This window comes from Boleophthalmus pectinirostris, unplaced genomic scaffold, assembly GCF_026225935.1.
Source record: "Boleophthalmus pectinirostris isolate CB_2022bp ecotype Guang Dong unplaced genomic scaffold, ASM2622593v1 HiC_scaffold_7, whole genome shotgun sequence".
Taxonomy (NCBI): Eukaryota; Metazoa; Chordata; class Actinopteri; order Gobiiformes; family Gobiidae; genus Boleophthalmus; species Boleophthalmus pectinirostris.
In genome coordinates this window covers 27,652,511-27,668,240 of record NW_026571473.1, presented here as the reverse complement: position 1 = coordinate 27,668,240, position 15,730 = coordinate 27,652,511, and the positions used below count along the sequence as shown (strand labels likewise).

Here is a 15,730-nt window from a genome sequence, read left to right as displayed (position 1 = left end):
TTGAAGTGTGTAAAACAATAATAAAACCTTTATCAAACAATATAAGTTTAGCTGTCAGGCTACATGCATTGTACTCATGCTTATAGATGTCAATATGTTGAATAATTACGTTTGTTAGACAATAGTTGCATGCACGTTCTAATTCTACATATTGTAAAGTAACTACAATAATGAAATGTTTACTGGATGCTATATTGTTATAATTTATGAAACGTGGATTGTTATTTTACATTTGTTTGTTTTAAATTGGATCTAATAGCCCACTACTTAATCCACTGACTACAAGTTTAAAATCACAGAGCTAATTTTGGCAGACCTTTTTAACGGTACATTGCTATAAATGTCAACACAACAAAGTGCTGCTCTGTTGGATCAAACTGACAGCCTGTCTATGTATAGTTACAGTTTACAGTAGTGAGAAATGTACAATGTGCACTGTGTAACTTTCTGGGTGGAGGGTCCGTCACCATGGAGATGTTGTTGCTTTGCCAGGAATTTTTCATAGTATGATGTTAAACACATCTCTTTCCATGAGACAAGCACCAAGTCGGTTTACAGGTCCGATTTGTGGAGAGCTGGACCTGCTTACAATAGAATTCATACTTTTTTGTGTTATTGTAAAAACAAAACACACACACTTATAATTAGATAATAAGCAAGTGTCATGCCATACTGTGGTAAATTCCAAGGAAAGCAAACTCATCTCCATGGACACAACCAGGTACTGGACTCTTACCAGAAAAGCTACATAGCGCACCTTTAAAAGAAAATGAAAATTTTATATTCTATTTTATTTTCCTATTTTATTTTGACTTGTACATATGCATTTACATCGTGTTGTCTTATTTGACAACTGTCTCTTGCTCTCTTTTTTGCTACTTATTTAGAATTTATTATTACTAGGGCTGGGTGTCATTCAGAAGTTGCCAATACGATGCATATCTCGATACATAGGCCACAATACGATGCATATCTTGATACATTGAGCTTGCGATTCGATACGATTCAGTACGATACATTTCATATCAATTCGATACGGTTCAATAAAAAATAAAGGCTAAGTCATGGCTGTGATACTAAAAGTCTTTGTTAAACCACATCTTGTGCAAAGTTCATATGAAACACAAACATTTTAATCATCAAAACAGTGAAAATGTCAAATGTGTCTCATAAACCAGTTTCCTTCCTCTAAACAAACAACAAAACTGTAGCTGTAACAAAATAATTGAGTAAAATATACTAAAAAACACTCTTGGCGATATATTGATACAGGAGCCCACGATATTGATACTGTATCATCACATTAAACGATACGATATATCAATATTTCAATATTTTTGCACACCCTCAATTATTACCATTTATATATTTTTTTCTTTGTTATTAAATTATGTTGTGATGTGTGAATTACTGGGTCCAAATAATTTCTCTTGTGGATCAAAAGTTTGTCTAAGTCTAAGAAAAAATAAAAGAGCCAAACAAGTTCAGAGCAGTATGACACCTGAAATGATGGATAATACAGACTACTCAAACATGCATAAATCACTCAAATACAACCAGAAGTGAGTTAAAGATGAAGACCTTTTAAAAGCCTTTTTGCATAATCCAAATCCAAATCTACTTTATTTCTATAGCACATTTATAAACAAAGCAGTTTCCCAAGTGCTGCACAGAGATCATAAAATAAAGAAAACAAAAAGGTAAATTGCTAAAATTTTGTCATACCAATCCTAAAACAATAAAAGCAATAAAAGCAAATAAAAGCAAAAAACATAAAAGTCATAAAATAGCAGTAAATAGTAAAATAAATAAAATAAACAAAAGACACAGAGGACCACACAACTCATGCAGTGCTAAAAGTCAGAGAATAAAAGTGGATTATAAGACGAGACTTAAAACACTCCATAGTAATTCATAAGTGCCAGTGTATGCTTCCTTAACAATATTTCTTTTGCAATTATACAAAACACCAATATCTCACCAATATCTACTCTGCATTGTATATCAGACTGGCAATGATCAAAGTCCAAAGTGCTTCATTGTGATTTGTGACGAAAGCAAATCGTACAGTTGCCAGTTGCGTGTTTTTACTGTATCCTGGTGTTGCATAAAAAAGGTTTATGCGGTGACGTTTTTGCACACAGACCAGATGCTTTGCAAACAGTGATAAGTGAGGCGCACACACACATACATACACACTCTCACACATGCACATGTATACACACACACACACACACACGCACACACACACACGCACACACACACACACACACACACTCACACTCACACACTCACACACTCACACATTCACACACAAACCTATACAAACATACACAAACAAACAAACACACACTCTACTCTGGTTCCTTTGGAAAACTTCACCATGACACGGCTGTTTCCATTTGCTGATTCATCTGTGTGATATCGAATCTGTTAGGATCGTCACCTTGGAGATGTTATTACTTTGCCTACAATGTTCCACAGTATGGCATTAAACTTGCATATCTCCACAGAAAAAAGAAAGTGACCCCACCAGGCCAAGTTACAGGTCAGACCGGTGGAGAGGCGACCCCGCTCGAGGTAAGCGTGTATGTTTTTCAGGGTATTTTTGAGCAATGCAAGATAGAAATGTTTAATGCAATACTGTGAAATATTTTACAGGTAAAGTAAAGCAATAACATTTCAGTGAAGCCTCCAACAGAAAATATAGTGCGCCTTTTAGCTAGAAACTGCTCTTAGCAGCTGAAAAAAAATCATAAATTTTAAGCTTTTTACTATAAACGTTCTACAGTTTGAATTTGATTTGTGACCTCAATGACCTGTAAATCTGCCACTTCCTCCTTTCAAAATAAATGTTTTTGTTTTTGCCTTTCAAAAATCCTCCCAGTTGCCTGAACTCATTTCACCTCGGACCGTTTAGACTGACTGAAGGTATTTTCCACATTAAAAGCTCTGCATAAAGACGCTTATTGTTCCAGCCCTTTCAAGTGCATATGAGCCACAATGAATAAGTCATCCTCCCCAAACCAAAACATTAGCTCACCTCACACTAGCCCGCATTATTTAGACTCAACCCGGGCCCGTCCATGTGCACAGAGTTGCCAAGTCTGCTTCTTTACAGCGACTTTGGGCGACTTTTTTTTTTTTTTTTTTGGAAAGTCGCTTGCTAATTTTGAAAGTGGCGGGTTATGCTTTTTTGGCTTGTTCCTGAGCATAGACTGTATAAATAACTAGACTAAGGGAGCGGGAGTGTGACATCACCTGTAGCTTTCTGTTGCAACCAAATGAAGTAAAGGCTAGAAGTTATAGTGCACAATCTGCAACCAGAGACCATATATGGAAACCCAGGTGCAGAAACAGAGAGCCTATCAGGAGCGAGGTTGTCGAAAGTGCATGCCTCTTCCCAACAAAGCACAATAGCTGTCAATCAAACCTGTTGCTACCAGGAGAAAGAAGACGCCTGATTTGTCAATGTGCATATCTTAATTTAAAGGCAAAATAGTGTCATAGAGCGGAGTTAATATGAACATCTAAGACCAAAATGACTAGCCTGACAGTGGCAGTTCCAGAGTGGTCACCATTTTCCAATAAAAGTCAATTGGAACCAGACCTTGAAGGAACCACTTTGCTCACCGCTTTGCGCCAATACTCTCTCCCCATTTGGTATGCAGCGGCTGGCGGGTTAGCTGTCCATTTTTATATACAGTCTAGTGGCACGTGCCATAAAAGAGATGATGAGAAATTACTGAAATACAAGATATTAACGTTTCAGAGCTGTTATTGATGTGCTAATAAAATGTGCACGTCATTAGAGCTCATGTTTAAAGTGCATTTGACAGGCTAGACTATTAATCCTTTTAATACACATATATTTTATACATATAATTATATACAGACACAAACCCTCAAAACATTATGACTGAATGAGTGTTGTCCATTCCAGTCTAGTGCAGTACAGTCTGGCTGTGGTCTCATTGTAGGGAGTATTATACCTCTGATGATGCAGGTCAAGACAATAGGGACTGAGTTGGCAGGGTGTGCCCTCAGTACAGCCCAGAAATTGAATTTCTCGAAGCAGACTAATAAAAATAATTAACAACACCTTTACGTTGTTAAATGGAAGTGAAGTCCCTGTTTACATTTAAGAATGCTTGCGGGTAAAACCAACAAAATATTTTAGCAGAAATGCCTTTTTTTTAGATGGTGACTACATTTTCCGTAGCGTTTCTGTCTACACTGCCCAAGACGCAAAACTCTGGTCAGATCTGCTCATGTCGCGTGCACGTTTACGTCACATACATCACCACCTGTCATGCATACCTAATCGAATACCACACACTTCTGCATCACCGCATGAACACCGATTTCTTCGCTTGTCTAAACACTTAATAAAAAGTGAAGACGCAACACCACTTTTGTTCAGACCATCATCATATAATCGCAGCCTTAAAGTGCAAGAAAAAAAAGTGCATTCTTTTGTCAATTGTCCCTGCATCCCCCCCCTTTTTTTTGCACGTTTCTTTTTAACTTTTTCCCTCAAACTGCCACTTAACTTAATGTAAAACTATGACAAATATTTACCGCAGTTACTATCCCACTAAACCAAGTAATAATTATAAAAACAACAAAACATCATATTCACTTTGCTAGTTGATTACTGCTTCTATTTGGGGCTCAGGTCGCTTGTTTTGGGCTTTTTTTTCAAAGGCTCGGCCGCTTGTTTCTCCCCAAAAACCTGGCAACCCCGCCTGTGCACCGGGTTCACATGAGCGTTGAGACTGCTGCTGTGTGGGGCTGTGTTCATTCTGCGCTCAGGAGAAGGACCTCACAGGGAAAGTATGCGCGCGTCGGCCACAGCGGTTCAGACCAGTGTAACTCCAATGGAACGCAGTCTGCAATTTCAACCAGCAGCATACCGAGCCGTGTCGCCCCGAACGTCTATCAGTCAGACAGGATTTTACTGCAGAGACCACCTACAGGGACAGAGACGAGGGTGGAGAGTCTAACTGTACTCAAGTAGTCATTAGTTTGTGTTAATACTGTGATATGCAGACAAAGCAGAGTACAAAAAACGCACACACTTTGCACATGTGCACAATTATGGTGCTGTATTGTCACGTTAAAATGATATTACTTACTAGCAGTGGAATAAATGTAAGTGTCAAGTAAAGTTTTATGTGTAATGTCTCTTATTACTACAACAATAAGAAGAAAAGGGAAATTAAATGCAAGTTGCAATATTTTATAGGGATGCACAGATATGATACTGGTATTGAATATTGGCAAGATACAAAAAATTTGTGTTTGATATCAGGTATCGATAAATTTCAAGACTCGATATCGGCTCTAAAGAAGCTGGATCAGTGCATCAGTAATATTTTCAATTAGAAAATGCTAGGGATGCAACAATAACCGAAATATCGTGATATTGTATCGTCAAAAGTCTCACAATAATATCCTGGGCTGTCACAATATATCAAATTACAAGTTCCTTTGCTTAAATGCATGGTTTTATAGTGGCAACAGCTTATAAACATAGGGAACTACATATCCCAAGATTCATTTCAGTGCAAACAACATGAAGAAATATGCTTTTTACTTGAATTCTTGGGATTATGACGGAAATAATTCACACGAAAATCTTATCAAGGTATTTTAAAAGCAAAAAAGTGTCCCATCTACAATTATATTATCCTCTTCATAATATCACAATAAATATTGTAACATAGAATGCATATCGTGATAATATTGTACCGTGAGATTTGGATATTGTGACATCCCTAGAAAACGCATATTTACAAATTCAAAACTTTAAATTTATAGTCCTGCAAAACCCTGCTCAAGATGCTCTATGTAAATTTTCTTTTGCATGCCACTTGCTTGTCTCCTTGGATGTTTTTCCTGGAAAGCCATTAAATGTATCCCTCCTCTCTGGAGTCAAGCAGGTGACACTACCAGGCCAAGTTACAGGTAATATCTGAAGAGAGGTGGCCCCACTAACAGGAAGAATGCATATTTCAAGGTAATAATGAGTGCTAAAAACTGAATAAATTCAAGATAGATATGTTTAATGGCATACTGTGGAACATTCCAGGTTAAAACAATAATATCTCCATGTGTCAAGACAGGGCTGCAAGCAAAGCACACCACCAGACTGAAACTGTGAGAAGAATAGATGGGAGGTAGGTTATGTTAGTCTGTTTTTTCCTCATGACTCAATTCGAAACTTAAGCAATGATTAGCGTGTCACTTTAGCCATTTATTTATTTTAAGTTGTATGTAAATAATCTGGTGGTTTTTGCAACATAGTAAAGAAGCAATCTCTTATGCAACTTGCACTATTTTATATTAAAATGTTTTTCATAACATCCCTACAAAAGTATATTTAGAACTTGCATATTGTTTCTAAATACTGATCCCTAGCACTTAAGCATATCCAGTGCCTATGTCTATTCTCTTACTCTTCTGAAACTGTACATTGCAACATGGGAATTTCTCCATTCTGAGAAATAAAAATGTTCTCTTATTTTATCCTATCGTATGTAGTCACATTTTCCCATCTGTCTTAAGTAGGGCTGGGTATCATTCAGAAGTTGCCGATACGCTACATATCTCGATACAGTGAGCTTATGATTCGATACGATTCAATACGATTTGATACAGTTTCATAAAAAATAAAGGCTATATCTGGGCTGTGATACTAAAAGTCTTTGTTAAACCACTTCTTGAGCCAAGTTAATATGAAACACGTCTATTTTAATCATCAAAAACAGTGAAAATGTCTCTTTCCATGGAGTCAAGCAGGTGACGCTACCAGGCCAAGTTACAGGTGATATCTGTGCAGAGGTGGCCCCACTAACAAGAAGAATGCATGTTTTTCAATGTATTAATAAGTGCTAAAAACTGAATAAATTCAAGATAGATATGTTTAATGGCATATTGTGGAACATTCAGGTTAAAGCAATAACATCTCCAGGGAAACAAACAGGTGGTACCTCCTCCACCAGAAACGCTACACAGTGCACTGCCGCCTTTAATTTCTAATATGCATGTAACAAGACCACAGATGATTTACTTTGAAATACTTTGAAATGATGATATAGTAATTTAAACCAATGACTAATTCTGCCTTCCCACTGCTAAAAGTATACCCCTCAACAGCCAATTAAAACCCACTTATTTCTGGGCTTGGATGGAAACTGCTCACGCTGCCTGCCACTGTCTGGAGCGGGGAAGACGGTTGGAAGCAAATCAAAGCAGGAAGGGGGCGGCTCGAGGCAGGAATCCCAGGCATGTGCAGCCGTGGCGGGGCGGTTTGGTTCGGAGGCAGGGGGACATCCACCACGAGGGGCTGCCATAGACTCGTGTTTGTGAAGCAGAGGTTGACATACCACTAAAGAGCAAACAACAAGGTGCAAGGAATGTGAGACTTGCACAAAACAAATAGGAAGAGACAGACCACGAGACAACAGCGCTCAGCAGACAGTAGCGTTCTAATGGGCCAACCCAAAAAGCACGTGTCCAGAGTAGAGCAATGTTCCACAATTAGGCTTTAAACAGACAATACTGCTTGGACAAGTTACATATCAGATGCACATTTTTCAAGGTGATTCAATAGTTGCAAGAGAGATGAGTTACATTACAAGCAAAGCAAGTAAAAACATCTCCAAGGAAAAGATGCATATTGCTGGTTTATGTTTCTCTTGCATATTTTACAAGAAATAATGATTAAAATTAATTAATTAAGACATGCATAAACTATTAACATGGTTTTAGGGATCTGGCAACAGCACGAGTCTAAAAATTTGCTTTAATAAATGCAACAGTGCCGGCTTAGCAAAGCAGTTTCACCATGCACTTAGTGAGCAAAAACACCCCTTGTGGCTGGAATAATTATAGTTTGTTCATCTGTTCAGGGGTGCCCAAACTTCTTTCCTTGGTGCGCCAATATTTAATTAGCATGCCAAAAAAAGAAAAAAGAAAATATGCATCACATTTAAAAAGCTTGTTTGCAAAGATATTTAGTTGTGTTTTTAGAACAACAACCTTTGCAAAAATGGACAGACCTTAGGCGCAAAGTTTAGGCCCTGTACCTGAGTTCTTGTGTTCAAGCAAAGTTTGTTTTGGCTTAAATCCAAATAGACACTCACTTTATTCACATGCAGGCCAAAATCTTATTATAATCTGATTTCTGGACTTTTGAGATTACTTAAATGAAATGTAAACTACAAAATCTCATGTGAATAACCAAAGGAAGCATGATCTAATTAGAAGATCTGGCTTTTTTTGTGTCATATAAGTAATCTTTTAACACCCATAATTTGATATTAATCACAGTTTGAATGTGCATGTAACCACAGCCAGTGTTCAGGAATCAGAGCATCAAATCAGACCCCCTGCAGGGCAAAGTTTAGTTAACCGAAAATATGTACAGACACAATGGACTCTTGCAATGTCTATGCAAAAAGCCACAATCCAATCCAGGAATCAAGCCCAGCAACTTCTTGTTTGTCAGGCAGAACACTAACCACTATGTCTCCAAGTAAAAAAAAGATAACTGCATGAAGAAGTCAAATGCAACGTACATCTTCTAAAATCAAGTCACTCTTATTACCTAAAAATTCTATGCAGAAAGGCCCTATCCAGTCTGGGAATCAAACCAAGAACCTTTTTGTTGTGAGGCAGAACAGTAACTTTACCAATGTGTAAATGAAAGAAAATTGCATAAAAAGTTAAAAGCAATGCACAAAACATAAAAACTGAAAAGCATGCAGAACATTGTTTATGCCACTAATAAACAACAATTATCCTCATGCTTATGCACAAAAAATCTGCAGGGATATTTTGAGTCATGTAGGTCAACTGTATATCCATTCTAATTGCATGTTTTGATTTTTATGCATGACCAGACTGCAGCCGGCGATGGCAAGATATTCTGTGATCAGACACAGGTAGTCTCACCCGTCTGTCTCTGCTGGTGTGAGAATCGCCGTGGAAACCGGATCTGCTCTGACCCAGTTGTGAGCGGCCGATAAAATGTCAAAGGGAGGCGACGGAGGGAGTGATAATTGCTCCTCATTCCCCGGTAATAAGTCACCCACTGATGCTTTGTGTCGAGACAGGGCTGCAAGCAAAGCACACCACCAGACTGAAACTGTGAGAAGAATAGATGGGAGTTAGATTATGTTAGTCTGTTTTTTCCTCATGACTCAATTCGAAACTTAAGCAATGATTAGCGTGTCACTTTAGTCATTTATTTATTTTAAGTTGTATGTAAATAATCTGGTGGTTTTTGCAACAAAGTAAAGAAGCAATCTCTTATGCAACTTGCACCATTTTATATTAAAATGTTTTTCATAACATCCCTACAAAAGTATATTTAGAAATTGCACATTCTTTCTAAACACTGAAGCCTAGAGCTAAGCATATTGAGTGCCTATGTCTTTTCTCTTGCTGTTCTTAAACTGTGCGTTTCTTCATTCTGAGACAAATAAGCATGTTCTTGTGTTTTATCCTCTTATGTAGTCACACTTTCCCATCTGTCTCAAATAGGGCTAGGTATCATTCAGAAGTTGGCGGTACAATACATAGACCACGATACAATACATATCTCGATACAGTGAGCTTTTTGAGATATTTCAATTTGATTTGAAAAAATAATGGCTAAATCATGGCTGTGATTTTGTTAAACCACTTCTTGTGCCAAGTGAATATAAAACACACCCATTTTAATCCTCAAAACAATGAAAATGTTAAAAGTTTCCTTCCTCTAAACAAGGAACAAAACTGTAGCGCTGTAACAAAATAATTTAGTAAAATATACCAAAAAATACTCTTGGTGATACATCGATACAGCAGCCCGTGATATTGGTACTGTATAAACACATTAAACGATACGATATATCAATATTTCAATGTTTTTGCACACCCCTAACCTCAAATACAATCAGCTGTAATCAGTTTCAGTCGTGAATATTTGCAACTACTTTTCGACGGAGCCCACTTGTATTACTCTTCCAGGATTAGTCCACAAAATGGCATAAACTTGTTGCATGGTGCCAGGTCCGGCTGCAAGACAGATCTATGGAGAGGTGTCCAATCTTATTGTAAAAATACAGAATTTAAATAAAGAAGACACCTGTGCAACAAGCGCAATCAGAGATAGCAACCTGGACCCCCATGAGGCATCGGTGGGAGCAGTTCATCACCACGGATGCCAGCTTACGAGGAGCCCAGCCCATATTACATGATCGTTATATCCACAATACAATATGTGTATCTGTACAGTGCCCATGAACATTTCTGTGATATTGGTCACACATGAGAATGTCTGTGTTTACTAGCATGTAACGAAAATGTGATTTTTCATGAGTTGTTAGTTCTGTAACTAACTGTGTGTTGTGTTGTGTTCTGTGTCTTGTGTATCACCAGAAAAAGAAGAAATGGAAATTATTTTCATTCCAATTATAATTTTAACAGCATACACTGAAAGAGAAAGGAGCTGTTATAATTAGTTTTCTGAGATTTTGAGACCACTCCCGTTGCTCTAGCTCGATCCTTTGTGGAGTTGTGCCCAAAAACGCATATTTGACCTTGGTGACATTAACCTTCAAGTGACCTTGACCGGTTTCAACCTGTAAAATCCAGTGTACCCCGGTTATGTGTGTGCCAACTTGTGTGATGTTTGGGTGAATATTTTAGCCCGTAGATGGGTCAAAAATTGCCGAAATTGCCTATCCTTTATAAAGGCATGACCTTTCAATTGACCTGTGTGACCTCAAATGACCTCGGATTGTCACCAAACTTTTTTGTGGCATCGGGCACGGGGGCTTTACCCACATACCAAATATCATGACATAAATGGCAGAATTATTGCAGGTGGACACACACACACACTTTAAGTAATACAGCATTTTCTTTGAGGTCCTGTTAACTGAAACTGATGTAATACTTTCTACGGAGGTGCAAGTGAACAAAACCACTGCCAATTTTAGTTAGGGCTGACAATTTGGGAAAACACCTGTTATTTATTTGACATTATAATTTGACATTTGACTTTTATTTTTATTTTTTTTTAAACAAAGGATATAACGTTACTCTTATAATTGCGGTCTTTGTGAATAGATAATTACTGCCATTCATACTGGACTTTCAATTTGAGCGCTACAAACTTTTCAACCTTATTATATAATTTTATATTATATAATCCTTAAACGGGCTTCAGAAACAGAACCGGGATCTCCCATTGTTCACGCCAATAATGAGGAAATGTGTATCTATATACCAACTCCTACATAGACAAACATCCACACGCCCTCACTGTCCAAATGAATAATGCCCAGTGACAGTAAATAACTGGAACTTGTTCAAGAATCAGCCTTAACAAGAAGAGGAGAGAGCAGGGTTGCAAAATTGGCAGGGCAGGTAGTATGATACTGAGATAAAAATGGAATATATACAGGACTGTAGGTGAAGTAAACTTTCAAAACAATAAAACAATGTTAAAAATTGTGTTATAATGGTAGTCCCTCACAAAAAAATGACTCCTTGATGCTTTGAGCTATATTAAAATGTTGTTAACTTATCGAAAACATACCTTGAGTTGCGTTTTGTTTCATTTGCACGTTTGAGTAACTCTTTATTATTAGTCTGGCTACATCTCCAAAGCTATTCATATTACAGTTTCGATTTGCTACAAACTTTTCAACCTGAATCATTTTAGCCCTGAGGAAACATGTGGGTGTGCAGCTGGTCTGTAAGCATTGGCTGTATAGCATTTAGACCCAACCCCTTATCCTCTGCTTCCTGTGAGGACCGTGCACAGAAATATGGAAATCCTTACATTTATTTAGACTCCAAACAGCCGGTAGAGGGTGACTTCAGAGGCAGGATGTTTCACACGAGAAATGAAGCCATGCACTTAACAAAGAAAACAACTATGGTATTTTTCTTGTGAGAAAGATACGCGTATAAAAAAGAAGTGTAGAAAAGCTGTAGGTGTCAAGACAACAATGTGAAGTGAACAAACACATGCTTTAGATCAGGGCTGCAGGAAATGCACATTGGACACTTATGGACAGATGTGGGCGCATTTAATAAGAATGAGACTTTCCCGGAAACTTTGACTGCCAAGAGAGTTCTTCTGAAGCAACACTGGTTTTCACTTGTTTACAATGCATCACTGATTAGCTTTAGGGAGTGTGCACAGTTACAAAAAGACATTTCATTACAGTATTTGATGATAATGCAATCTAATAAAAAGTATAAAGCTTTTTCGAACACTATGTCCTCAATCATCAATGATGGTAATGGAATGGTGAAGTGTTTCGCCAAATGACACAGCACAATGGCATCTAAAGCAGAGACAGCAGTGAACCCATATTAAGTTGTAATGTATAATTTGTCGGGGTATAATTTTGAAGTCTAGATATGTAATTGATTTTTTTGCATAATATTCAACATTCATTAACACTTATATAAAGGCACCAAAAAAAGAACTGTTCAAGTATCAGTAAACAGTAAACAGGCATCGTTACAGTACTGGTATCGAAATAAATTAAGCAGTGCCCCGCCTATACTTGACTCATCTTTCCATGCCACTGCACAAGCTGTTGGGTTAGTCTAAGGCAGGGAGGATGCTTATTGGAACATGCAAAGCAAAGATTATAGATTGACCAAGGCAGAACTGTATATTGTTTGACCACTACAACTTAAAGTACATAAAAAGACAAAACATTTGTTACTGAGGTTATGATGGTGGAGGTTCTCTTAAATTGAAAGGTGAAAAGTAGCCCGATTCATCACCGTCTGACCTCGCAGCATTAGGATTCGTTCGCTCAATGGTAGGCAGGTACTTTTTTTTAACCAATATTAAACCAATTGCTGCTATTTGGTCGTGACATATGTGATGCACCAAATCCCAGAAGGAAGGCAATGACGTCTTTCCCCTTGATAAAATTCACCAAACATTCTCTTTGTTCCGGCTTTAAGTCCTTGATCTCGGGATTCTTTGCCAACACAGAATGTATGTCTTCCTCTACATCCATCTCAATCACTTTGTTTACTGTTGTGTTGTACCACAAAAGGGACCCAGACAGGAGCTTGAGTTTGATGTCATGGCTTCACAGCTCTTCGCTGATTGGCCGGTGCACGGTCTACAACTTCCGGGATTCTTGAATTTAGTGTATTCTGATTCCTGACCAAGTTGCTGGAGAGAAATTAAATTGAGCGGGGGCACTAGGTGGTGCCAGCCTGGCTTGGTGAAAAGTACAGCTTGTTGTAATTTGGGCAAGTTCATCAGGAAATTTGAGGACATTTGCTCCCGGGGCCATAGTTTAGACATGTCTACATGTGCAGGTTTTGATTTCTGGTCCAATTTTTACACAGTGCATTTCCACCTTCAATGCACTTAAATAGCTTTATATCAAGGAATCACTCACCCATTCACACACACATTCACACACCAGTGTACACAGACACTGGGGAAGAGGTGGGTAAAGTGTCTTGCCCAAGGACACAACAACAGCATTCATTTGTGGGAGCTGGAATCGCACAGCCAGTCTGAGGATTAGTGGATGTGGCTGCTCAAGATTACTCATGATTATGTCAAGAGAGGGATTTGAACTGCAAGCCTTCGAGTCTTGGAAAAACACTGCACCAGGTGTGAATAAACTCATCCAGAAATTGGGAGAACATGCAAACTCAACACAAAAATCCCTACCTGCTCTGGGAAGATTCATGCCAGTGATGCTAGTGCAAGTCATCAAGGTTTTATTCCTGCAGTATTTGCCCTTTGAGTCTAAATGACTCACGTGAAGGTGCATGGACTTTACAAACACAGTGGAGCACTTCCTGTTGGTTGGTATTTCCTTATTTCATTAAAATTATAATATAATAAATAAATTATAAATATCTGTAGTTGTTTTAGGACACTCAAAAATGATTTAAAATAACACTAGGGGCAGTACCTCTCAGTGGTGCAGTTTTAAACAGGACCTATTTCTATTACTTTTTTTTATTTTTTTATCAGTATTGGTGGAAAAAAGAAGTATGCTAATCAATTTAAGAAAAATATCTGATTGCTTTTTTTCTGCGATGTGTGTTTTAATAAAAGGATGTTCAAAATTCACTTATTAAACACATCCAGATGTCATGCGCAGGATTTGAACCGCCAGCCTGCCACCAGTTTTCTATTATAAACTTTTTTTTTATCAATACTGGTGGGAAAAAAAGTGTGCTGAACGATTTGAGAAAAATATCTGATTGCTTTTTTTCTACAATGTATGTTTTAATAAAAGGATTCTGTTCAAAATTCACTTATTAGAACTGACAAAAAGACTGAGATATGAACTGACAAATGTTGACTTTTGTGCAAAATAAGACTAAGGACAAGGTATTTTATTGTTTGCAACTTTTGCAATATGCTAAAATACGGCCAATCAAATTACAATTTTGAATGTCTGCGATGTATGTTTTGATAAAGGGATTCTGTTTAAAATTCACTTCTCATTAAACACTTCCAGATGTCAAGAGCGGGATTCAAACCACCAGCCTTTGGTGTGAATAAACTTATCCAGACATTGGGAGAACATGCAAACTCCACACAAAAATCCCTGTCTGCTCTGGGGAGATTACTGCAATGTTAGCGATGCAAGGTTTTATTCCCCGCAGCATTTTCCCTCTGATTTTGACCAATCCTTCAAATTCATGAGAAAAACGTATTTGCTAATAGGAGTGACTCAAAACAGTGACAAAAAACCTGCATTTCTAAGACTACAGTATGAACACGGCCATCTGGACTGTGCTCCGTGAAATTTTAACACCATAATACCGCACTAAAATCTCATGACTATAAATAGACGTTATATGATGCTATGCTCACTGCTCCTATAAGGATGTGCAGTATATGCCCATAATTGGACCTCCCATTGTGGTCATATGGGAAGAGGTGATCAAATGGACCACATGACTTCCTGTTAACCGGCAGCAGTAGGAGTGTGCCTGCATGTGAAAGAGAGCGAGGGGGAGGGCGAGAGCAGGAAGTAGGGCTAGCCGGCATGAAGGAGGAAACCGCTTATCCTTATATGGGCTTCAGAAACAGGACCGGGATCTCCCTATGGGCACGCCAATAATGAAGAAATGTGTATCTATCCACCACCTCCTACACAGACAAACAGCCACACGCCCTCACTGTCCAAATGAATAATGCCCAGTGACAGTGCATACTGTACCTGGAACTTGTGTGAGAATCAGCCTTGACAATAAGAGAAGAGAATAAGGTTGCAAAATTGGCAGGGCATTAACGGTCAGCAGGTAGTATGATATGGAGATCGGTAACAACAGAAAGGCAGGTGAAGAAGAAACTGTAACATATAACAATGGGAGTTAGTTGTGCAATGATTTACCAAACCAGCTGATGTAACAGCCAGTTATAGTTGAATAATATGTCTGTGTAAAAATAGATTGTGAAGTTAAAAATGGAACATATATAGTAGGTTAAGTAAACTTTCAACACAATAAAACAATGTTAAAAATTTACTTGCATGTTATAATAGTATTCCCTCATTACAAGCTTTAAAGTTAAAATATTACCTTGATCAATTTGCCCTTCGTTCATTGGTTCTCCCTTATTTCACATACTATGTTGAAGTGTGGGGGACATTTACCAGAGGTGGGGACTTGGACTCAAATCAGACTTGAGTCACTATTTTGAGGACTTGAGACTTGACTT

General features: G+C 38.0%; 1 protein-coding gene across 4 annotated transcripts in view; it reads right to left on the bottom strand.

Moving 5' to 3' along the window:
* gng12b (guanine nucleotide binding protein (G protein), gamma 12b) overlaps positions 1-15,730 on the bottom strand; it is a 76,115-nt gene that overhangs the window by 48,569 nt on the left and 11,816 nt on the right. The window contains exon 1 of one of the 4 annotated variants that reach the window (XM_055165078.1): positions 11,597-11,631. The exons of 2 other annotated variants lie outside the window; for them this stretch is intronic. The gene's annotated coding sequence lies outside the window, so the exon portion shown is untranslated. Of the gene's footprint in view, positions 1-8,961; positions 9,118-11,596; positions 11,632-15,730 lie in introns of those variants that run through there. One more of the 4 variants, XM_055165079.1, reaches the window with a different exon arrangement.